Genomic DNA, 24,927 nt, shown 5'->3' with positions numbered 1-24,927 from the left:
AGGAGAATGGATTAGATTAGATTATATTACAGTGTGGAAACAGGCCCTTCGGCCCAACAAGTCCACACCGACCCGCCGAAGCGAAACCCACCCCGTACCCTTACATTTACCCCTTACCTAACACTACGGGCAATTTAGTATGGCCAATTCACCTGACCCTGCACATCTTTGGACTGTGGGAGGAAACCGGAGCACCCAGAGGAAACCCACGCAGACACGGGGAGAACGTGCAAACTCCACACAGTCAGTCGCCTGAGGCGGGAACTGAACCCGGGTCTCTGGCGCTGTGAAGCAGCAGTGCTAACCACTGTGCCACCGTGCCGCCCTCAATGGAATAAGAAACAACGTGGGAGTAGGTCATTCAACCCCTCAAAATCACCCCACTATTTAATAAGATCATAACTGATCGGTCTCAGGCCTCAACTCTTCTTTCACATCAGATCCTCACGAACCTCAACTCCCTCATATTTCAATAATTCTGTCTACCTCCTTTTCACATACTTTCAGCAACTAAACCCACAACTGAGGTACAGGATTGCAGACATTTATTATATTCTGTGTGAAATAATTCCTTTGTATCTCAGTTTTAAACAAATGATCCCTTATTTTTTAACTACGTCCCCTAGGTCGAGACTCCCCCTCTAATGGAAACATATTAACATCTGTCCTTTTATGTCCCTTCAGAAACTTTTATGTTTCAACAATATCACCCGTCATTCTTCTAAAGTCTATTGAATAAAGGTCTAACCTATTGCCTGATCTTGACCAATCAACCCCTTCACCACAGGAATCAGCCTAGTGAAGCGACTTTGAACCGCTTCCAATGCCATTACTGTACATAATTTCTTAAATATTGAGATCTAAACGGTATATAGTATTCCAGCTACAGCATCACTAGCACTCTGTATAGCTGTGACAAGGCTTTCCTATTTTTAATTCTAGTCCCCAGCAATAAAGGACAAAATTCAATCTGCTGCCTTAAGTACTGACTGTATCAATATGCTAATATCTGGGTTTCATGCACAAGAACGCCCAGATCCCTCTGCGCTACACTTTTTTGGAGTCCCACTTTCGCTGTTTAGAGAGTCAAAGAGTCATAGAGATGTACAGCATGGAAACAGACCCTTCGGTCCAACCTGTCCATGCTGACTAGGTATCCCAACCCAATCTAGTCCCACCTGCCAGCACCCGGCCCATATCCCTCCAAACCCTTCCTATTCATATATCCATCCAAATGCCTCTTTAATGTTGCAATACTATCAGCCTCACCACTTCCTCTGGCAGCTCACTCCATAAATGTACCACACTCTGTATGGAAAAAGTTGCCCCTTAGGTCTCTTTTATATCTTTCCCCTCTCACCCTAAACCTATGCCCTCTAGTTCGGGACTCCCTGACCCCAGGGAAAAGACTTTGCCTATTTATCCTATACCTGCCCCTCAATTTTGTAAACCTCTATAAGGTCATCCCTCAACCTCCGACGCTACAGGGAAAACAGCTCTAGCCTATTCAACTTCTCCCTATAGCTCAAATCCTCCAACCCTGGCAACATCATTGTAAATCTTTTCTGAACCCTTTCAAATTTCACAACATCTTCCCGATAGGAAGGAGACCAGAAATGCACGCAATATTCCAACAGTGCACTAACCAATGTCCTGTACAGCCACAACATGACCTCTGAACTCCTATATTCAATACTCTGACCAATAAAGGAAAGCATACCAAACGCCTTTTTCACAATCCTATCAACCTGCGACTCCACTTTCAAGGAGCTATGAACAAGGTCTCTTTGTTCAGCAACACCCCCTAGGACCTTACCATTAAGTGTCTAAGTCCTGCTAATATTTGCTTTCCCAAAATGCAGCACCTCACATTTATCTGAGTTAAACTCCATCTGCCACTTCTCAGCCCATTGGGTCATCTGGTCAAGATCCTGTTGTAACCCTCTTCGCTGTCCACTACACCCCCAATTTTGGTGTCATCTGCAAACTTCTAACTGTACCTCTTATGCTCGCATCCAAATCATTTATGTAAATGACAAAAAGAAGAGGACCCAGCACCGATGCTTGTGGCACTCCACTGGTCTCAGGTCTCCAGCACTGGACACATTGGATTCTGCCCTCCCCTCCATCATATTAATGGATTTCTAATCCACTATAACCCTAGTGAGTTCTGCAATATTTTTCTCAAAGCCTTCATTATACGTGCAGCTATTTCCAAAATCTTTAGATGCAAGCCATCAAGTCCTGGTGTTTGTCTTTAGTTTGTCTATCAGCAGAAAATGCAGGTGAAAAACTCTTGCTGATTGGAGAAGCATTAATGAGACAGAATCCCTGATTCAAACACCAAGGACTGGATGCGTGGCTGGAGTGCCCAAACCTAGGGCTCCTTGAAGACACATGCCCCAGTAATTAACACCTTTTGCATTTCCCCTCTCACTAGATTAAATGTGGAATGGAGGGGTTGACTTCTTGAGACAGACTAAACAGATACGTCTGTTATTCATTGCAGTTTAGATGAATGAGAGGTGAACATATTAAAACATACAAGATTCTGAGGGTGCTTCACAGATTAAATGTTGAAAATCTTCATGGAGGAACCTCAAACTAATAGGCATGATTACAAAATAAGGAAACACCGTTTAAAACTGATATGCTATGGAATTCCTTCTCTCAGAGGGTAGTGAGTGTCTGGAATTCTCAACTCCATAGATTTGAGGAAACTAAATCATAAAGTATTTCAAAAAGAGGTGGAGTTTTGAAATCTTGCGGAGTTGAAGGGTATGATGCGTTGGTATGAAAGAGGATTTGAAGCCAGAAGCAGATCAGCAGTTACCTTATTGATCAGTAGGGCAGTCTTGAGGAGCTGAATTGCCTCTTCCTACTCCTATTCGTTATACTGCCATGTTGTCCAAGGACCTGCCTATGTCCTTCCCTGTCACACTCTGGCTATCAATGCCCATATTGCTACATTGTACTACTACCTTGTCATTAATTGAACATTTCGCTCTCTCTTTTCTGAAAGATCCTCTACTTAGAGATCTTCAACCTGGTCTTTTAATGCTGCATCTGTGGATGAACTGTGAGAATGTTTGGAGGAAGAATGATGTCATAAAGCTGTACAACATGGAAACAGGCACCTCGGTCCAACTCGTCCATGCCAACCAGATATCCCAACCTAATCTCATCCCACCTGCCAGCACCCGGCCCATATCCCATCAAACCCTTCCTATTCACATACCCATCCAGATGCCTTTTAAATGTTGTAATTGTACCATCCTCCACCACGTCCTCTGGCAGCTCAAGCCATACACGTACCACCCTCTGTGTGAAAAATTTGCCCCTTAGGTACCTTTCCCCTCTCACCCTAAACCTATGCCCTCTAGTTCTGGACTGCCCCAACCAGGGAAAAGGCCTTGTCTATTTATCCTATCCATGCCCTTCATGATTTTATAAACTTCTATAAGGTCACCCTTCAGCCTCCAACGCTCCAGGGAAAATAACTCCAGCCTATTCAACCTCTCCCTCTAGCTCAAATCCTCCAACTCTGGCAACAGCCTTGTAAGTATTTTCTGAACCCTTTCAAGTTTCACAACACCCTTCCGATAGGAAGGAGACCAGAATTCACACAATATTCCAACAGTGGTCTAACCAACTGCCGATACAGCCTCAACATGACCTCCCAACTCTGGTACTCAGTACTCTGACCAATAAAGGAAAGCATACCAAACGCCTTCTTCACTATCCTATCTACCTGCGACTCCACTTTCAAGGAGCTATGAACCTGCACTCCAAGGTCTCTTTGTTCAGCAACACTCCCGAGGACCTTACCATTAAGTGTATAAGTCCTGCTAAGATTTGCTTTCCCAAAATGCAGCACCTCGCATTTATCTGAATTCAACTGCCACTCCTCAGCCCACTGGCTCATCCATTCAAGATCCCGTTGTAATGAGGTAACCTTCTTTGCTGTCCACTACCCCTCCAATTTTGGGGTCATCTGCAAACTTGCTAACTATACCTCTTATGCTCGCATCCAAACCATTTATGTAATGACAAAACGTAGTGGACCCAGCACCGATCCTTGTGGCACTCCACTGGTCTCGGGCCTCCAGTCTGAAAAACAACCCTCCACCACCACCCTCTGTCTTCTATCTTTGAGCCAGTTCGGTATCCAAATAGCTAGTTCTCCCTGTATTCGTGAAATCTAACCTTGCTAACCAGTCTCCGATGATGAACCTGTCAAACGCTTTAATGAAGTCCATATAGATCACGTCCACCGCTCTGCTCTCATCAATCCTCTTTGTTGCATTTCAAAAAACTCAATCAAGTTCGCAAAAAAAGGATTTCCCATGCGCAAAGCCATGTTGACTATCCCTAGTCAGTCCTTGCCTTTCCAAATACATGTACTTCCTATCCCTCAGGATTCCCTCCAACAACTTGCCGAACACTGACGTCAAGCTCACCAGTCTATAGTTCCCTGGCTTGTCCTTACCACCTTTCTTAAATAGTGGCACCATGTTATTTTGTTCTCCACGGTGTGAGGGGGAAGACGCCACAGTATGGAGAAGATTTTTGACACTTTAGAATGCTCATAATGAATGTGTTTGCGAGGCATGTTTTGAGAGCTTTGCCGGAAGAAGGATAAGTGAATTAGGTGGAGGAGTGCAGAGAGTCATAGAGATGTACAGCACAGAAACAGACCCTTTGGTCCAACCCTTGAGAGGTACTCTTGCAGCAGATTTTCAGTAAATGTTTGATGTAAAGTTGGTAAAGTTTCAGATCCACTCACATTTAAATTGTACCAGTAAATTTCATTTTTTTTGAGATCAGTGACTGAACTTTGGAACCATTTAATCCGACCAAGCACTTTTATCCTGGCAGGCTGACTGGAAACTTAATATGGGTGTTTAGTGCAGCTAGCTAACATGTTTGAATTTATGTGGCAATAGTTTGTCTTCCTTCCCAGTCAAGCTGTTATACTGCCTTGATTATTTCATAGACTCATACAGGAGGCGGCCAGATGGCCTGTCATACCTGTACTGACTCTTTCAAAGAGCTGTTATGTTTCATCCCACTTCTGGAGATGGTAATTAGAACTAAGATAAGGAGAGATTTCTTCATGAAGAAACTGTGAATCTTTGGGATTCTCATTCTAGAGAACTATGTCAAACTTGTTCAAGACAGTGATAGATGTTTGAATGTCAAAGAACTTGAGGGGTGTGGGGGACAGTTCAAAACCGTTTTTTTTTTAAGGTGAGCAAAGATAGGTTTAAAAAGGGACCTTCAGGGCAACTTTGTCACACAGAGGGTCGTTCATATCTGGAATAATCTGCCCGAGGAAGTGGTAGATGCAGGTACAGTTTCAACGTTCAAAAGACATTTGGATGGGTACATGAATGAGAAAGAATTAGAGGGACATGGGCCAAACGCAGCTAAGTGGGACTAGCTTAGTTTGGGAAACTTGGTCAGCATGAGCAGGTTGGTTGAAGGGCTTGTTTGCATGCTGTATGACTCTATATTGGAGAATAGTGGAGTTGAGGTAGAAGATGTGCCACATAGTGACACTATCGATACTGGAACTTTTTTTTCCCCGCAGGGCAACATAGACTAATGGTTCTCCCAGAAGAAAAAAAAATTCTCCTTATCACCACCTTAAATAGGATACCTTGTTTTTCATTTTAAAGTTGTGCTGCAGTTTTAGTCCAAGTTCTTGCCATAAGGGGAAACATCTCATCATCCACCCTCTCAAGTCCCCTCAGTGTTTTGCGTGTTTCAAGATCACCTTGCATTTTTCTAAACTATAATGGACACACGTCCAACATTTCCTTATAAGTTGAGCCCTTCATCGTAGGGACCAGTTGACCGAACCTTCTCTGAACTGCTGCTAATGTAGTTATATTATTTCTTAATGAAAGAGAACAGAACAGTACATAGTTCACCAAATGTGATCTCATTAACATTGATTCTAGGAATTGGGATATGTTGCAGCAGCTGTACAGGACATTGGTGAGGCCATTTTGAGAATACTGCATACAATTCTGGTCGCCCTTTTATCGGAAGGACGTAGTTAAACTAGAGAGGATGCAGAAGAGATTTACAAGGATGCTGTCAGAACTAGAAAGTTGGAGTTATAAGGAAAAGCTGTAGCTGAGGTTATTTCCCCTGGAGCATCGGAGGTTGACCTTATAGAGGTTTATTAAATCATGCGGGGCATTGATAGGGTGAAAAGCCTAGGATGGGTGGGGCAGGGGGTTCCAAAACTAGAGGGCAGGTGAGGGGGGAAAAGATTTAAAAAGGACTTAAGAGACAACGTTTTCATGCAGAGGGCAGTGTGTGTACAGAACAAACTGCTGGAGGAAGTGAAGGAGACTGGTATAATTACAACATTTAAAAAGACATCAAGATGGGCATATAAATAGGAAGGGTTTAGAGGGACAGAGGCCAAATGCTGGCAAATGGGACTGGGTCAGACTAGGATGTCAGGTTGGCATGGATGATTTGGACCCAAGGTCTACTTTCATGCTCTATGGCTCTGAGAACTGATGAGCTCTTCATGATAGCAGTGAGTCATGACAGCCTGATCAACTATGGCTAACTAATCAAACTGATAAAGAATGTGTACAATGTTGTTAAGATTAGAGGTAGGCCAGAAGATTACTGTTATATAATTTATTGAGAAAAAATAACTGTGGAAAATAAGAGGGTGAAAAAAGATTTGGGTTTAAACCAGCAACAGATAGAAGATCTTGCTCTCTTTTAATATGTATATATAAAGGGCGAAGCTAAAGTAAACATTGGTCCCTTAGAGGATAAGACTGGGGAATTAATGGGAAACAAGGAAATTGGAGAGAATTTGAACAAATATTTTCTGTTCTGATGGTAGAAAACACAAAAGTATCACAAGCACAGTTGAAAATCATGAGGCAAAGAGGAGCGAGGAACTTCAGAGAAGTCAATCCATATGTTCCCCAACTGGAAACCTTGGATGAACGGGGAAATACATTGCCTACTGAAGAACAGGCATGCAGCATTCAAGTCGGACGAACTAGATCTTGACAGGAAATCCAGATACAATCTCCACAGGGCCATTACAGATGCCAAAAGGCAGTACCAGACCAAGTTAGAGGCCCAAACTAAACACATGAACACCCGCACTCTCTCATATCAAAACCTTACATGCAAATTAAGAGTTCAACATTCAGGATAATGTTTTGGTTCTGTTCGCCGAGCTGGGAATTTGTGTTGCAGACATTTCGTCCCCTGTTTAGGTGACATCCTCAGTGCTTGGGAGCCTCCTGTGAAGCGCTTCTGTGATGTTTCCTCTGGCATTTATAGTGGTTTGATTCTGCCGCTTCCGGTTGTAAGTTCCAGCTGTCCGTTGCAGTGGTCAGTATATTGGGTCCAGGACCCAATATATTAACAAGGATAATATATTAACAGGGAGAAAGAACTGACAAATTAACAGGGAATATAGAATCAGGATAAATGGATCATTTTCAGGTTGGCATATGATAAACTAGTGAGATCCCACAGTGGTCAGTGCTGTGGTCTTAACTATTTACAAACTGCACAACAATTTAGTGAAGAGATGGAGTGCATTGTTCTCAAATTTTCTAATGAAACAAAGATAAGGAAAGCAAATTGTGAGCAGGACACCAGACTGCCAAGGGACATAAATAGGTTATGAAGAGGGCAAAAAATTGTCAGATGGAGTACATTATAGGAAAATACGTGGTTATGTACTTTGGTAGAAAGAACAGAAAAGCAAAATGCTATTTAAATAGAGACACTGCGGAATGCTGCAGCAGTGTGTGTGAATGAATCACACACCAGCATGAAGTACCGTAAGCAACTAGGAAGATAAGTGGAATGTTAGCAAAATAGAACACAGAACTAGGGATAAAGAGAGAAAACTGTTGGCAACATTTCGCTTTCTTCCTACTGATGCAGCCAGTTAACATTCCAAGTCTAGTGACTTACAGAACTAGGGACATCTCGCTACCTTTGAATAGGACATTGGTGAGATTACAGCTAGATTACTCCACACATAGTTTTGGCCTTTTTATTTAAGGAGGGATATATTTGCATTGGAGACAGTTCAGAAAAAGTTCATTAGGTTGATTCTGGGTGTAAATGAGTTATGTGAAGAATAATTGAGGAAATTAATCTCCAATCCTTGCAGATTAGAAGAATAAGAGGGGATTGTTTGAAACATCTTGAGGGGTGGCACTGACAGGATGGTTGCTGAAAGTACAATTCCACTCATTCACAAATTTCGGTTTTAATAATAGTTTCACAAAATGAGGTTATCCATTTAAGATGGAAATTAGAAACACTTCTTTGTCTCAGTCAAGAATCTTTGGAATTCTCTATGCCAGACAGAAGTGGAGGCTGAATCACTGAAAATATTCAAGGCGGAGTTAGACAGATTGTTGAAACAACAAAGGGAGTCAAACATTATGGGAGACAAGCAGGAAACAGTAAAACAAGAGCAAATCTTTAAAAATGAACAAAATAAAAAACTTAAGTATTTTTACAGAGTGTATTTTTTAATTCCTCTCAGGCCACAGGGCAAGTACTGAAGGACTGGAGGACATCTAATATTGTTCCATTTTTTAAAGAGGGGTGGTAGAGATGAACCAGGAAATCACGACAGTCGAGACTCACGTCAGTGGTAGGGAAGCCACTGGAGAAAGTTTTTAAGGAGTGAATTAATACCGACTTGGAAAGTCATGGGTTAATTAGGGATGGTCAGCATGGCTTTGGCAGAGGGAGGTCATGCCTGACAAATCTGTTAGAATTTTTTGAAAATGTGATCAAGTGTGTGGATGAGGGAAGTTCAGTTGATGGAGTTCATATGGATTTTAGCAAAGCTTTTGACAAGGTCCCACTTGGGAGACTGATTGAGAAGGTTAAAGAACTGAGGAAAACTTGGCAAGTTTGAGTGACTGGAGACTGGTGTCCACCAGTGTACCACAAGGAACAGTACTGTGTCGCTTACTGCTGGTTATGTACATAAATGGTCGGCGAAAATTAAACAAATTGGCAGATAACACCAAGATCTGGAGAGTGGTTGATAGCGAAGATAATTGAAGGTTACAGGAAGATACAGATGGATATTTAACCTGGGTAATTGCAAGGTGAAGCACTTTGGAAGAAGAAACAAGATGAAGGAATATATAAAGAATAGGAGAACACTGGGTAACTTAGAGGAACAGAAGAACCTTTGGTAATTATTCACAGCCCCTGAAGTCGGCAGAGCATGTGAATAGGATAGTTAAGGAATATGGGACACTTGCTTTCATCAGTTGTGGCGTAGAGTACAAGAGCAAAGAGGCAGTGTTGAAGTTGTACAGAGTGTTGGTCAGGCCACAACCAGAGTACTGTGGTCATGTCACTACAGAAAGGATGTACTAGCACTACAGGGGAGGTTCACCAGGATGTTGTCTGGGATGGAGCTAGAAGGAGAGACTAGATAGGCTTGGATTATTTTCTTTAGAGCAGAGAAGACCATGGAGGGGGACATAACTGAGATGTAGAAGGTTATGAGGGGCATGGACAGGGTAAAGAGTGAGCAGCTGTTCCCCTTGGTCGAGGGGTCAGTTACAACTGGATATAGTTTTAGGGTAAGGGGCAGAAGTTTCAGAGAGGATTTGGGAAAATTTTCACTCAGCAGATGGTGGGCATCTGGAATGCACTGTTTGGAAAAGTAGGGGAGGCTGGAAACCTTAGAACCTTTAAAAAAAATTTGATGAGTATTTCAAATATCATAACATTCAAGGGTATGGGACAAGTGCAGGAAATTGGGGTCAGCGCACTTTTAGTGGTAATTATGTCAGAGCAGACTCGATGGGCCGAAGGGCCTTTTCCAAGCTGCCTGAATCACTTACAGCTATTCAAAGATTCTCACATACTTCATTTATAGCTATCTGAACCCTGGCATGGGACTGATTTCAATGCTGTAATTCCAAGTGTCAGTTATTCTCTACAAAGAGACTTGAGTAATTACAAAGTTGCAATCTAACTGCAGGTTCAAATAGCAAAGCTACAAAGGAACTAACAGTCACTAGAATCTCAAGGGGAATAAATTAGAGCCTTTTATGGCTCTAAAAAAACCAAGATTAGTTGGAATTTTATCATTTTATTAGATTTTTTTCAGTTTGGTTCTTTTGGTAGTTACCTCACTTGCAGTCACAGTTACAACACACACAAGGAGATCACTTCAAAATTAATGCCCGGGTCTCTTGTGGCACTGTGTAGTGTCCCTGCCTCTGAATCAGGTAACCTGGATTTAAGTTCCACCTGCTCCAGAAGGTCATAACATCTCTGAACAGGTTGATTAGAAAACATTTTCCATTGTTTTTGTCTGGTTGCTGATCTTTCCACTCATGGTCAGACCCCCAATGACGTTGAACATCTTTATTAGATGTCCTCAGTCTTCTCTTATCTAAGTAGAATACTCCAGTTGTGAATGGATCAGTGTGTTATTCAGGTGCACAATATAATTTCCTTGCTTTTATACAGGACTAAATGGCTTCTACTTAAAAAAACCCAGGATCCAGTATGGTTTATTAACCACTTTCACAACCTAACCTGTTAGCTCATATATCTCTGCATATATAACTCCAGGTCTCTTTGCTCCAGCATCCACTTTAGAATTGTACCCATTTTGTATATTGTCATTCTTTTTCCTATGAGGATGAATCATTTCATACTTATTGAATTTTATCTGTTACTTGTCCACCTAAACCATCGACCTGTGTGGGCTTTTGCCCGAAACGTTGATTCTCCTGCTCTTTGGATGCTGTCTGACCTGTTGTGCCTTTCCAGCACTACACTCTCTACTGTGTGGTTCAACTTGCCCACCTTCAGCACTTTAAGTGGATATTACAATACAATTCGGAGAGTATTTCATTGCTGCATGTGTTGTTAAACTGAAGTCCCATCTTACTGTTCAAGTACAAAATTAAAAAGATAAAATCGCCCTAGTCTTACCACACTATGGATCTACTCTCGCATTAGAGAGGGGTTACTGGTGGTGGTTTAACCTAGGGTCACCATACCTTAGGTGAGAGGACAGATTGAGAAGGATGGTCCCTCATGGTAACCTCAGATGTTGTAGGAGTTGAACCCAGGCCTTTGGCATCACTCTGCATTATAAACCTGACTAAGCTAACTGATGCAGATTAAAGATTCTATGGCACTATCAAGAGAGGATTAAGGGTTCCTTGCTTTAAGATGTCACCAAAATAAAAACAAGTTATCGATCTCATTCTTTGCAGGATATGGTTATTGAGCTTGCTTTTATAACAGTTTATGTGTTCCAAACAAGAAAATCACTGTGGAGCCCGCAGATGCTTCCAGAGCACTACAATAAGTGCTATATTATGGACAGCAAAATGTACAGATCCTGGAAATATGAAGTAAAAACAGAACATGTTAGAAATGCTAAATATGTTTTACAACATTGCTGAAGAGAGAAACATGACAAAAGGTGACATGTCATGAAATGTTAATTGCTTTTGTCTCAGATTCTGCCACGTTGAAGTATTTCTAGAATTTTCCATTTTTATTCATGGTATAGAGTTAATTTATGGAGATGATTAGTTTTCTGCGGTCTGTATTTCCCATATTGTCTCACTGCTACCCTTGAATAGACATCAAGTTAATGCATATACAGGGGTATATGTAATTAACTTCACTGGGTAAGAAATGTTATGCACAATATGCATATTCTCAAACAGAAACAAAATTAAATAACATTTTAATAAAAACCTTGTGAACAACTTTCTCTCTATACCCTTTGGTCTCTGGAGGTGGAAAGCTGCACTGTGTTGAGAATCTAATGGTTGTTTATTTCCAGTATGGTGATGAGTTGTCTCAGCCCTAACTTCTGGAATTCCCACCCTGAATCTCTCATCACACTGACTGTCTTTGCATCTTCACATCTTTGCAACCAAGAACAAATATATGTGGTTTGTTAGTATGAAGTTACATCAATCTGGAGGCCATAACAACACAGAACAGTTCTAACCATTATCAACAAGCCTGTCATGTCTACCAATTCAACACAGAACATGGACTCTCATCATTCAATTTTAAATAGGTTCTTTCTGTTCAAGTGGATACAAAAGATGTGTCTGCTTCCTGAATGGCACCAATTAGCAAATTGGCATTGGCAAAACATTTTTCTCTCAAACATTAAAATATGAATTAACCATTCATCCTATTTGCTTTTTGTGAAGCCTTACTTAAGTGACTAACATGCTTGTCCACATAAAAAATGTTCTCTCACACTCATTTAATGGAAAGTATTTCCAAACATCCTGATAACTTAGCAAGTGAATACAGAAAAGCATTACTTTCTTGGCCTATACAACTAAAAACAACAATACTACAGAATTATCCACAGCCATTTTGTTTGGAGATCAGGCAGATGAGGTGGTAGCATACCCAAATATTAATCGGCAAATAGTTTCTTCAGATTGAACAAAGACAAAGCCATTTTAAGAGCTTCATTTACACAGAAATCCATATTTCAGGCAAATTCATCCTGGAAATCCCCAAATCACCCAGGAAAATTCAGTCAGAGACAAGACACACGTATAAGTAGAATGGGGAGAATTGATGAGGAACTGCTCCTCTAATCACAGGCTGGTTCAGTCGCATGCTTGCAACATGACTATCAGCAATAAACACAGGAGAGATGTAATGGACTACACAATGTCCTCCAGTCCCTCCCCACTGCCATCCAGATTGGTGGAACTACTCTCGCCTGGTTTCATTTTTACCCTCACAATCAATTTTCAATGGCCTCACTGTTCCCAAATGGTTACCTCTGGTGAAACCCTAGGACATATCCTTGGCCCCTTTCTATCGACATGCTGCATTTCAGCATCATCCAACAACACACTTCCATGTATGACACCCAGACTGATCATCAGGCACCCTGCATTAGATGAGCAGAAACTTTCTCCGATTATATTTTGGGAAGATCAAAGTCATTGTCATCAGTCCCTGTCTATTCCCTCAACATTGCATCCATCACCCTACCAAACTTGAGAAACAATTTGTTCATAACCTTGGTATCAATGACCCCAAGAAGGACAAATATTTATACTATGAAGACGAGACATTTACACTTCTAGCATAATCTAAATTGCCCCATCTTAGCTCATCTGCTCTGAAATTCATATCCTTACCTTTGTTATCTTTCGACTCGACTATTTTGATGCACTAGCAGCCAGTCTCCAAAACTATCCTACATTACCATGTAAAATTCTGCTGCCTGTGCCCAAATCCTCAACCATCAATTCTCATTGACCTACACATAGAGGTGCCCAATTTAGCAACATCGCAATTTTTTAATATTCATTTTCACTTTCAAATCCTTCCATGCCCTCCCAAATCTCTAACCTCCTCCAGTTCCATGAGCTTCAGAGATATCTGTATTCTTCTCATTCTGAGGTCCTGATATTAAGCATGCGCATACTGGTGGCCATACTGCTAGTCATCTAGGCCCTAACCTCTGGAATTCCTGCTCTGAATCTCTCACCTTGCTACTTCTTTTTCCTCCTTTAAGTCAACTGTAATACCTACCTCGACTTGGCCATCTGCCCTATATCTCTGTGGCATGGTGCCAAACGTTGTTTTTATAATACTGCTGCAAAGTACCTTGGGACTTTTCACTATGTTAAATGCACGACGTAAAAACAAGGTGTTGCTCCCAAGTGGAGGGTTGGGGACAAGGAAAAATGAACTGGGAAAACTCAACTGCAATTCACTTAGCTTGCCACTTGTGAAATAAATTCCACACATTCCTAGGTTTCATACAACAAACAGTCAAAGCACTTGGCTAAGCCAAAGCTGCCTGTCGCCACGCACTCTAATCAGTTCCAAGTATGATACCCAAAAGCAGTAGCCTTCTTTAAAAATAATTCTCCAAATAAAACCTCACTGAACAGGAATTTAAACAGCTGTAATGTCAATTTCAATAGTGTGAATCAGGACATATTCTCCTGTTCCTCTGGCAATTTAACAGATAGTCCGACTACACCACCATGCATCTGCTCCAGCTAGAAGAATAGGTGGAACACAGAATTAAATATTAGCTTCTATCCACATTGAACAGTGAGCGGACAGCATCATTTAAAAAAAATACCTTCACAGTCTGAACCAGCCAGCCTAGCCCCCTCGGGTCAAGCAAAAGTTCTACTTGCCACAGCAGCCTCAATCCCAACTGAGAGTTGCTTTTAAGTGCATTACTAATGCATGAAAAATGTACAGAATGCTGGTTCTCAGCATTTTGAGGAGCTAGTGTAAACAGGAAGGGACTCAACCCCAAAGGCAAATCATAGCAGACACTTTTATTTATTCGGACAGCCCATTTTTTTTGTTGTTTATATTTTGGGCTGTACAGGCATCCTTCATTCTATAAACATGTGCATACACACCTTATATTCATATATACATGTAGACACATAGCCGTAAAAGTACCACAGCCAGAAAGAATATTCTCCCAACAGTTGAGCAAGTTTATTCAGAGAGATGCTAGAATTATGACTGTCCCAGATCCAATCTCAGCCAAGCGCACAGCTGGGAAAGCCCAAAGGCTCTGTAGTTCCACTTTAAAGAAAAAAAAAGAACTTACACTTATATTGGTGTTTTTCTCAACCACCAGAAGTCTGAAAGTGCTTTATATTGAATGAGGTACATTTTGAAATGCAGTCACTTCCAATGTAGGGGTTCTGGCAGCAAATCTGTGCACATCAAGATCCCACAAGCAGCAATGTGATAAGCACCATATAATCTGTTTTAGTGATATTGATCAGGCATAAATATTGGCTAGGTCTCCAAGGAAAATGCCCCTACTTTTCTGCAAAATTGTGTTGTGTGATATTTTATATCCACCCAAACAGGCAGGCAGAGCTTCAGTTAGACATCCTATCTGAAAGATTGCACCTCTGAGGTGAAGAAAATCCAAGTTGTTCCTCCTGATTACTATCCGGTGACTGCTGGATATAGATATCAGGCAATGACTGCAGACACACAAGGTTGGCACACTAGCTCAATGCCATTGCATACTTCCGATTTGCAACAGCAAATATTACCTTGCAATAAATGTCCCAAAGTGTTTCAAAACATTGTTACCAGATAAAACTTGACACTGAGGAGATTTAGAGCTGAAAATGTGTTGCTGGAAAAGCGCAGCAGGTCAGGCAGCATCCAAGGAGCAGGAGAATCGACGTTTCGGGCATGAGCATCTGCAGTCCTCACTTTCTCACTGAGGAGATTTACCAGAATATTGCCTGGCTGGAGAGTTTCAGTTATGAAGTGAGGTTGGATAGACTGGGTTTTTCCTTGTAGCAGAGAAGATTAAGAGAGAACACGATTGAAATGTACAAAATTATGAGGGACATTGGAAGTGTAAACAGGAAGGAACTTTTCTTGGAAGAGGGAATCAATGATTGGGGCATAGAGTTAAGGTAAGGGGCAGGAGCACGTTTTGAGAAGATTTGTAGCTCAAGTTGAGGTTCTGGATGTAACTTTGCTCACTGAGCTGGAAGGTTTTTTTCAGACGTTTCATCACCAAACGTAGTAACATCATCAGTGAGCCTCTGGTGAAGCATTGGTGTTAGTGACCGGCTTTCTATTTATGTGTTTCGGTTTTCTTGGGTTGGTGATGTCAGTTCCTGTTCTTTTTCTCAGAGGGTGGTAAGTGGGATCCAAGTCAATGCGCCTGTTGATAGAATTCTAGTTGGAATGCCATGCTTCTAGGAATTCTCGCACATGTCTCTGTTTGGCTTGTCCTAGGATGGATGGGATGTCCCAGTCGAAGTGGTGTCTTTCCTCATCTGTATGTAAGTATACTAGTGAGAGTGGGTCATGTCTTTTTGTGGCTAATTAATGTTCATGTATCCTGGTGGCTAGTAAGGGGAAGGAGCTTGAGAGTGAATGTAAGGAATTTTTCTGAAACCCAGAGAGCATTGGGAATCTGGAACTCGCTGCCTGTCAGGGCTGTAGAGGCAGAAACCCTTATATAACTTAAGGAATTTCTAGATCTACACTTGCAATACCAGGCCATACACAACTCTGGACCAAGTGCTGCAAAATGGGTTGAGAATAGTTAGATGGTTGTTTTTGACTGGCGCCTTTTTCTGTGCTGTTGACCTCTATGACCAAGCTACATAAGGATATATTAGAGCAGATGATCAAAGAGATTGATTTTAGGAAGTATCTTAATAGAGGGAGAGATGTGGTGCCTGAAAGGGAAATGAGATGCAAAAGAGGGAATTCCAGAGCTTAGGGGCATGACACAGCTGCCAATGATTCAGAACCCTGAACCTTCTGAAGGAAAGTCACATCAGATTCGAAGCATTCTTACCTTCTCCACAGATATAAACAGACCTGAGTTTCTTCAACACTTTCTGTTTACATATTAGAGCTGAAAGATGCCTGCCCTAAATTATAGGATCAGGAGTGTCCAACTAGACCATGTTCCCAAACTAAACTAGTGCCACCCACCTGCAACTGGCCCATATACCTCCAAACATTTCCTATTCAAATACCTATCCAAATGTTTCTTAAATGTTGTAACTGTACCTACATCCACCACTTCCTCTGGAAATTCATTCCACATATGAACCACTCTCGGTTAAAAAAAAAGTGCATCTCATGTCATTTTTAAAACTTTCTTAACCCACTTTAAAAATATGACCCCAAGTTTTGAAACACCCACTGCATGGAAAAGACCCTTTCTATTCATCTCATCTTTGCCCCTTGTGATTTTATAAACCTCTATAAAGGTCACGCTTCAACCTCCTATGCTCCCATTAGAAAAGTACCAACCTCATCCTTATAACAAACCCTCCACACACAGCGACATCTTGGTAAGTTATTTCTGAACCCTCTCCAATTTAATATCTTTCCTGTAGCAGGGTGACCAGAGCTGTATACAGTACTCCAAAACTGGCCTCACCAACATACTGTATAACCTCAACAATGACATCCCAACTCCTTCACACAATGGTCTGGACAATGAAGACAAACATGCCAAATTCCTCTTTACCACCCTGTCTACTGTGATGCAACTGTCGAAGAATTATACATCAGGAACCCCTAGGTCTCTCTGTTCATCAAAACTCCTCAGGGCCCTACCATTAATTATAAGTCCTGACCTTGTTCGTTTTACCCAAATAGCTCACATTTATCCAAATTGAACTCCATCTGCTACTCCTCAGCCCATTGGCCCAATTGCTCCAGGTCCCTTTGTAATCTTAGATAACCTTCTTCACTGTCCACTACAACACCAATTTTGGTGTCATCTGCAAACTTACTAACCATGCCTCCTATATTCACATCCAAATTGTTTATATAAATAACAACAGTGGACTCAGCACCAATCCTTGTGGAACACTACTGGTCTCAGGCCTCCCCTCAAAAAAAACTAAGCATCCACCACAACCACCAGCTTCTTGTCTCCTACTGTCAAGCCAATTGATGAATATATCCCAGTCTGAACATCCTGCAGACCAGCAAATTCTATTCTGAGCCTCTAATCAGCTGATTTCATATAGTGCAGCAAGTGGTACTCTGTCATTGCCCTCAGGTGTCAGAGACTATTCTTGGATTCAAGGATTTGCTCCAAAAGATCAGTTGTTCTGTGGCACTTTCTTTCAGCCCTTTATTTCAATACATAGCTAAGATCTAAATTTTCTCCATAGGTTGTATGCGTTTGGAAAGGAGCACAGAATATATTCTGGTACTTGCAATACCGGTATGAACTGCTACTCTAGATCCAAATAATCCCTCCAGGTTCACCAGCCAGTAAGGGGTGGGTGTGCTAAACATTGAGCAATAGGAACTGTTTTAAACAAAAAAGACAAAACATTTGATCCAGGCACAAAATTCCAATGATCACCACCATTTAATACTTAGCCTTCAATTAAAGTCCACAGATCCATATTGGTAATTATTTATGTCATCAGTTACTACAATAAACTATACCCAACACTTTCAAAGGATAAAATCAACCTAAATGAAAGAATTGCAAATCTAACAAATCAAGCAGCAGCAATCAATCCAATTCCAAATACAAATGGAAAACGTACTGATCTTTCTTTTGTTTGGTGACTCCGTTGAGGGGAGAATTGAAAAGTACCACACAGAGAACACAGATGAAGTTTGAACAAACTGCGTTATGCAGATGTCTACTGGATCATGGAACAATCTGTCACTGCATTCCAAGAGAGACAGAAACTGTTGCATCTTTTAAGAGAACATTGGATCAACATTTGATGCAGAGGTAAATACAGGGCTCTGTGTTGATGCCTGGACAGTAAGCAGAGTGTTTTTTTTGGATTGCTTGACTCTGTCAACCTATGGACTGAAAGTACAGCAGGGAGTTCAAAAGCTCTGCCTTGTAGGAGTCACAGCAACACTCTTGATATAACCAATTACAACTATCATATAAAGGGTGGGTTTGTGCATGAATACATATCAATTGAACTTAAATGAGGTCCAGTGAATCCAGTATGCCACAATATATTTTTACTTATAAGTTAACACTCACGTTGTCAACCTTTCTTCAGAATTTCTTTCTTAGTTTAAGCCACTAATCTTGGTCATCATTCCTAACTCCTGCACAGTGATTGATAGGAACACAACAGGAGAGGTTAACAGTATGAAGACAAAGAGGCAGTTCCTGAAATAGCTCTCCACTGTACAGTTTTGAAAATTCCAAAAGGTTTGTTTTTTAAACCCACAAGCTTGATTTATTCAGTTTCGACCTTTAGACCTTGTTCTATGATATTTTTTCCTCATCCAATCCATGTCACACCAAGTACTTATAATTCCCAAGTAGCTGCTCCCCACTCTTTAGGGCATCACTCCCAAAATCTAATTCCCAAGACTCATGTCACCCAATCAGTACTTCTCCCATACTCTCATTTAACCTCAGCATTGTTTACAATTCAGAATCATGGCACTTAGATGCCGGCTATTTAGCCCATCAGACCTATTCCCATTCTTTGGAAGAGCTACAAAATTAGTTCCACTCCTTATGTTCTTTCCTTTTAGCCTTGTAATGTCCTGCTCTTCCACACTTCCAGTACCTTTTCATACAATGCATTCCATGTCATAACTCAGTGAGTAACAAATTCTCACCCTTTCAGTTCTTTTGCCAATTCTCTCTTTCCAATGGAAAGTTTCTCCTTATTTACTCTACCAAAATCGTTCCTAATTTGAACACAACAAAATAACCTTTGAAATAAAGATCTCCGAACCACTGTGTTGGTTTCAAATAAGTTTAAGGATGGAATATTCTTGCAGTTCTCTAACACCAACCATTGCAAGACTCACCTATAATTTGAAACCCCTCACAAAGTAGTAGCTACCTTGCCTCTGATCCTGGTGCTGGCATTAGGCTCAATATGCCTGTTAAAATCATACTATGCTACAGAAACCAAGCTATTAATATTGGGTGAGACGAGCATCTTAAAAGAGAGGAGATAAACAGAGGTAGAAATAAGAGATATAGGGAGAAAACTCCAAACCTATCACCAGAGAAAGCACCAGGAGCAATGCAGAGGATTAAAGTCGAGAGATGGTTCAAAGCCAGAGAGCTATAGGGAGAGGTTGAATAGGTTGGAGCTGTACTCCCTGGAGCGTCGGGTACTGAGGGGTGACCTTACAGAGGTTTACAAAATCATGAGGGGCATGGACAGGATAAATAGACAAAGTCTTTTCTCTGGAATGGGGAGTCCAGAACTAGAGGGCATAGGTTTAGAGTGAGAGGGGAACGATATAAAAGAGACCTAAGGGGCAATGTTTTCACGCAGAGGGTGGTACGTGTATGGAATGAGTTGCCAGAGGAAGTGGTGGAGGCTGGTACAATTACAACATTTAAAAGGCATCTGAATGGGTATATGAATAGGAAGGGTTTGAAGGGATATGGGCTGGGTGCTGGGAAGTGGGACAAGATTGGGTTGGGATATCTGGTTGGCATGGACTAATTGGACCAAAGGGTCTATTTCCGTGCTGTACATCTCTATGACTCTAATTGGAGACGCACCAGATCTCAGAGAGATGAGGGGTTGGAGGAATTTGGAGCTAGAGAACGGGCAAGATGGTGGAGGTTAAAACAAGGATTGAGATTTTGAAATTGAGGTATTAATTGACCTGGAATCAATATAGGTCAGGGAGCAAACAGGGTATTGGGATAACAAGGCTTGAATACACATTTTATTTTAATAAATTATGAATACATTTAAAAATTGCACAAAATTATTCCATGGAGTTCTTCACATGATGTAATCATTTATCAAACCATTACCATGGTTGAGATCTTCCTGGGACCCACCCTAACTTCCATTAAAACAGCTTCAGCTGCCCAAACTGCATGTGTCTCTGCTAAAACAAAAGTCAATGAACAGCAGCAATGATAATGTTTTCACAGAAGATACCCTGGAGTATCCTTTCCTCCCTCAACAGCGGACCCAATCGTATCTGGGAACACAGGTTCCAGCTTGATCAGCTGAGGCATGTAAAGCACCAGAAGAGCATGAGTGTGCACATATTTGCTACATCTCTGTTACTGTGCAGGAGTCTGAATCATGGTAAACTGCAACACTGGTTGTTTATCAGTGACTGACAGCTGCTGCCTAATGTCAAAACAGTGAGAACACTTTGAGCAGAATGAACAGTTACTGTCACAGAACACAGTTATTTCACAAACTCGCTACAAGAGAACTTCTTATTCTCCCAACAATAAAGCAATAAATCAGCCAAGGTAAAAGCCCAATAAGAAATTAACATAACACGATAGTTTACAGACTCCACCACACCATCATTCCATAATTAGACTGAGTTTGTGAAGTCCAGATGCAAAGTAAGAGCTTTGTAGCCAAAGACATCGACATGTTTTTGGGGATTATGCTCAGCAGTCACAACAGCAACATATTCTATTATACATAGATCTCAAATGAACATAACGAGACCCAGTACAGGTTAAAAGCATAACAGTATTCCAAGGTATTTCTATGGGAATTGAAATTTATTCCTCACAGAACTGTGAGAAATGCAACATGAAAAAGGCAAATGGGCTGCTGAAGTGCTTGCTCCTGGTGTACTTCATTTCGAAACAAGAAAGCAATAAGTCAGTGTTTTGATTTCCACCCAAACCACTATCTTCACATTCTGGATTAGTGGTGTTGGAAGAGCACAGCAGTTCAGGCAGCATCCGAGGAGCAGTAACGGACAGTTTTCACAAAATAGAACAAGCCATCAGAACAAAACATGATAGAGTCACATTAGGAGATATCAGGGTATGTAACCAAAAGGCTGGTCAAAAAGGTAGGTTTTAAGTCCCATGTTGTCGGAAAGGAGAGATTTAAGGGGAAAATTATAAAGTTCAACATCCAGACAGCTGAGGCTATGGCTGCCAATGGTCAAGTGGTTGAAGTCAGTGATGGCGGAGGCTTAAATTGGAGGAACTCAAACTATAAAGGATGTCAACTATTTGTGATTACAGAGAATAGGGAGGAGTGAGACTATGAAGGACTTTAAAAACAAGGATGAGAATTTTTAAAATGTTGCCAGACCAAGAGCCAATAGTTTAGATCAGAGTGCTGCTGGAAAAGCTCAGCAGGTCAGGCAGCATCCGAGGAACAGGAAAATCGACGTTTTTGCCAGAAATGTCGATTTTCCTGCTCCTCGGATGCTGCCTGACCTACTGTGCTTTTTCAGCACCACTCTGATCTAAACTCTGGTTTCCAGCATCTGCAGTCCTCACTTTTGCCAAGAGCCAATAGTGTTAAGGGAGCACAGCAAAAGACTTGGTGCAAGTTGGATACAGGCAACCCCCAGATTTCAAGATGATCTCAAGTTCCCATCTTTCTTTCGCCCTCACTGACAGAAACAGGAATTGTTGGCATAAAGCCTGATGCACATCTGGGACCTGTTGAAATGGCTACACAACAGGTTAGTCTAAACAGTACTAGCACTCTCAAATAATGATCAGGCATGGAATCTGGCTGCTTTTCACAGATTCATTAGGATGGAGGAGGTAGCCATTCAGCCGATTGAATCTATACTGGCTCTCCAAATGAACCTCATGACTTTGCCATTATCCTGCCTTTTCCCCATTATCCTGCACATAATGATTCAAACAGAAACTAATTCCCTCTTTCATTCCTCAACAGAACTTGCCTCCACACAATTTCAGGCTGTGCACCCCACATCCAAACTCCACCCTGTCTCTTTATCAAATTAGAGAGGAGACAGAGAGATCAGTTTGATTAACAAGAGACAACATCATACCTTTGAACCTTTTTTTTGTACAAGTGCTTATTACACCAAATAATGCAGACACTAATGGTGACCATTTTCATCCGGCCAATAAAGTCTGCACCCAAGGTGTCCAGTTTTGTTACAGTATATCTGCACGTTTAGCATCGTAGATTGAAGCCACAATACAGTGCAGTCTCTCTCCTTAAGTCCTTATGCAATGTGCCTACACTGACAAAGAAATGCCTTTACAGACAGGGTTAGTTACTACTTCAAGTCTCTATTACTCTGAAAGTGCAAATAAACACACAGTGAGTCCCCAGCAAAATGCACTAACTGCTCTGGCATTGCCACCTCCTCCAAGTATCCTACACTCCCTATATTTGTTGAACTGCAGGACTTTCTAAAGAAGCAACCACTATTTTACACAAATTGACAGTAAGCATGGAAATTAGATTAGATTCCCCACAGTATGGAAACAGGCCCTTCAGCCCAACAGGTCCACACTAACCCTCCAAACAGTAATCCACCCAGACTCATTCCCATACCCTACATTTACCCCTGACTAATGCACCTAACACCATGGGCAATTTAGCATAGCCAATGCACCTGACCCACACATTTTTGGATTGTGGGAGGAAACCGGAGCACCTAGAGGAAACCCATAGACACAGGGAGAATGTGCAAATTCCACACAGACAGTCACCCGATGTGGAAATCGAACCCGGGTCCCTGGTGTTGCGAGGCAGCAGTGCTAACCATTGAGCTATGATATGCCAGCAAAGACTAGCTGAATAAATTGACCTCTTTTTAGACCATAGACACTAAATGGAATATGTCATAGAGGTGTATAGCATGGAAACAGACCCTTATGAATAAAATGGGGAACATAATGTAGGAGCCCCCTGAACCTGTTCCACTATCTATCTGGATCCTGGCTGATCTGTACTTTAATTCCAATTTTGTTCCAGACCCTTTGATAGCCAACAAACATCTATTTATCTCAACCTTGAAATCACTAGTACCCAGAGCCTTTTGTGAAGAGAATTCCAAATTTTCACTCACCCTTTAAAAGAAAATACTTCTTGATCTCCTCCTAAATGGTCAAATTCTATGTTTCAGTATTGCCCTTTTGTCTTAAAAAGAGCAGAGGAAATAGTTTCTGTTTATCTACACTATCAAAACCTTAAATATCTTATAAATTTACCTCAGCCAGATCATGCCTACAATCTTCAAAACTAAGATATAATTTAAGAGTTTTAAGAGTTGTGACAGGAGAGCTGGAGAGGGCAAATGAATAAAATCAAAGCTTCAATCTGAAACAGCAAAACAAAATCTTCACCTCATGATATCACATCTCAAGAATGCGCACAAGCCACTACAACCCAGACCAACATTCCACAGTATCCCAATAAAACTATGCCCTGGGGAAGACTCAAAATTCATCAGAAAATAAATTGTGACCCACAATCAGTATTATTTTGTATAACTGTTCTACGTAAATACTTCAAACAACTCAGTGGTATAGCAAAAAAAAATTGCATATGTTGACAAACCATTAACAATCAGAACTGCAAAACCTATACAAAAGTACAGAATGAGAAATGGATAACAGTTTGTGATTCTCCAAGCAAATCTTCATAAATAAAAATATTTAAAACGTAGCTGAATCAGATTGCAGAACAATGAACTGACAGGCAGAATCATAAAGCAAAACACAGTTTGACGATACAACAAACCACACTTTCACTTAACACAGAAAACCAAAACAAATCCACCTGTTCCAGCCACATATCTCCCCTCATCAGCACTGCAATAAAAACAAGAATTATTTTGTCATTTATGGGGGGGAGTCCCTTCCTCACTCGGTCGACTTATCATGAAGCCATCGCAAACAAGACCAACTCACATTCAATTATCACCACTTTGCTTAGCTAATACACAACCCTTCTAAATATATATTTGGCATACTGTCTCATTTAGAAAAACAATTATTTCTATCACTGTCTTCTCCACACCTGCAGCAGCAGTAGCTCCTGAAAGGTGGACTTGGAATACAAATTACCAGCTAATGGTTTCAAGGGTCTGTCTGCATGCACGCACATACACACACACACACACACACCCCACCACTCCCCCACACCAATTACTGGAGAGAGATGGCGGTGGGGCTTGTGGAAGGAGACAGTGACATAAACCTCTCGCTTCCAATACCTACCAGCTCACTGCTCCTAAAGTGGCTCAGGCTCACTGAAGGGACACAGTGAGTAATTGAACCCAGTGTTCTCCTCTTCCCATCGTCCCAATTGTCCACCCTTGCACACATACTGATCACCTCCATAGACAAATAAACACCTCAACTCACTTCCTCCCTGATACACCCTTTTTTTACCCCAATATTCTCTCCCTAATACTGTTCTGCTCCAAACAACACCATCCCCAACATCCTAAATGTGCTGAAAACCTCAACCCTCAGTCCTACGTCCTGACCACCTAATCCCTGGGATACCCTCACCCAAAAAAACACCCTCAAGATCCTGATCCCAAACATCAATCTTCCCCATCCCATAAAAACTCTGAACCTCCCCCTCCACCAAGATCCTCTTCCTTCCAAAGACTCTGATCCTCAGCCCTTCCCCTGCTCAA

At 41.4% G+C, this 24,927-nt stretch overlaps 1 protein-coding gene across 2 annotated transcripts in view; it reads right to left on the bottom strand.

Annotated features, from left to right (window-relative positions):
• The window catches only part of LOC122558200 (granule associated Rac and RHOG effector protein 1-like), a 214,257-nt gene that overhangs the window by 189,092 nt on the left and 238 nt on the right, over positions 1–24,927 (bottom strand). The window lies entirely within an intron of this gene.

Source organism: Chiloscyllium plagiosum, chromosome 17 (assembly GCF_004010195.1).
Source record: "Chiloscyllium plagiosum isolate BGI_BamShark_2017 chromosome 17, ASM401019v2, whole genome shotgun sequence".
Taxonomy (NCBI): Eukaryota; Metazoa; Chordata; class Chondrichthyes; order Orectolobiformes; family Hemiscylliidae; genus Chiloscyllium; species Chiloscyllium plagiosum.
The sequence above is the reverse complement of the archived record's forward strand: the minus strand, read 5'-3'. Positions and strand labels throughout refer to the sequence as shown.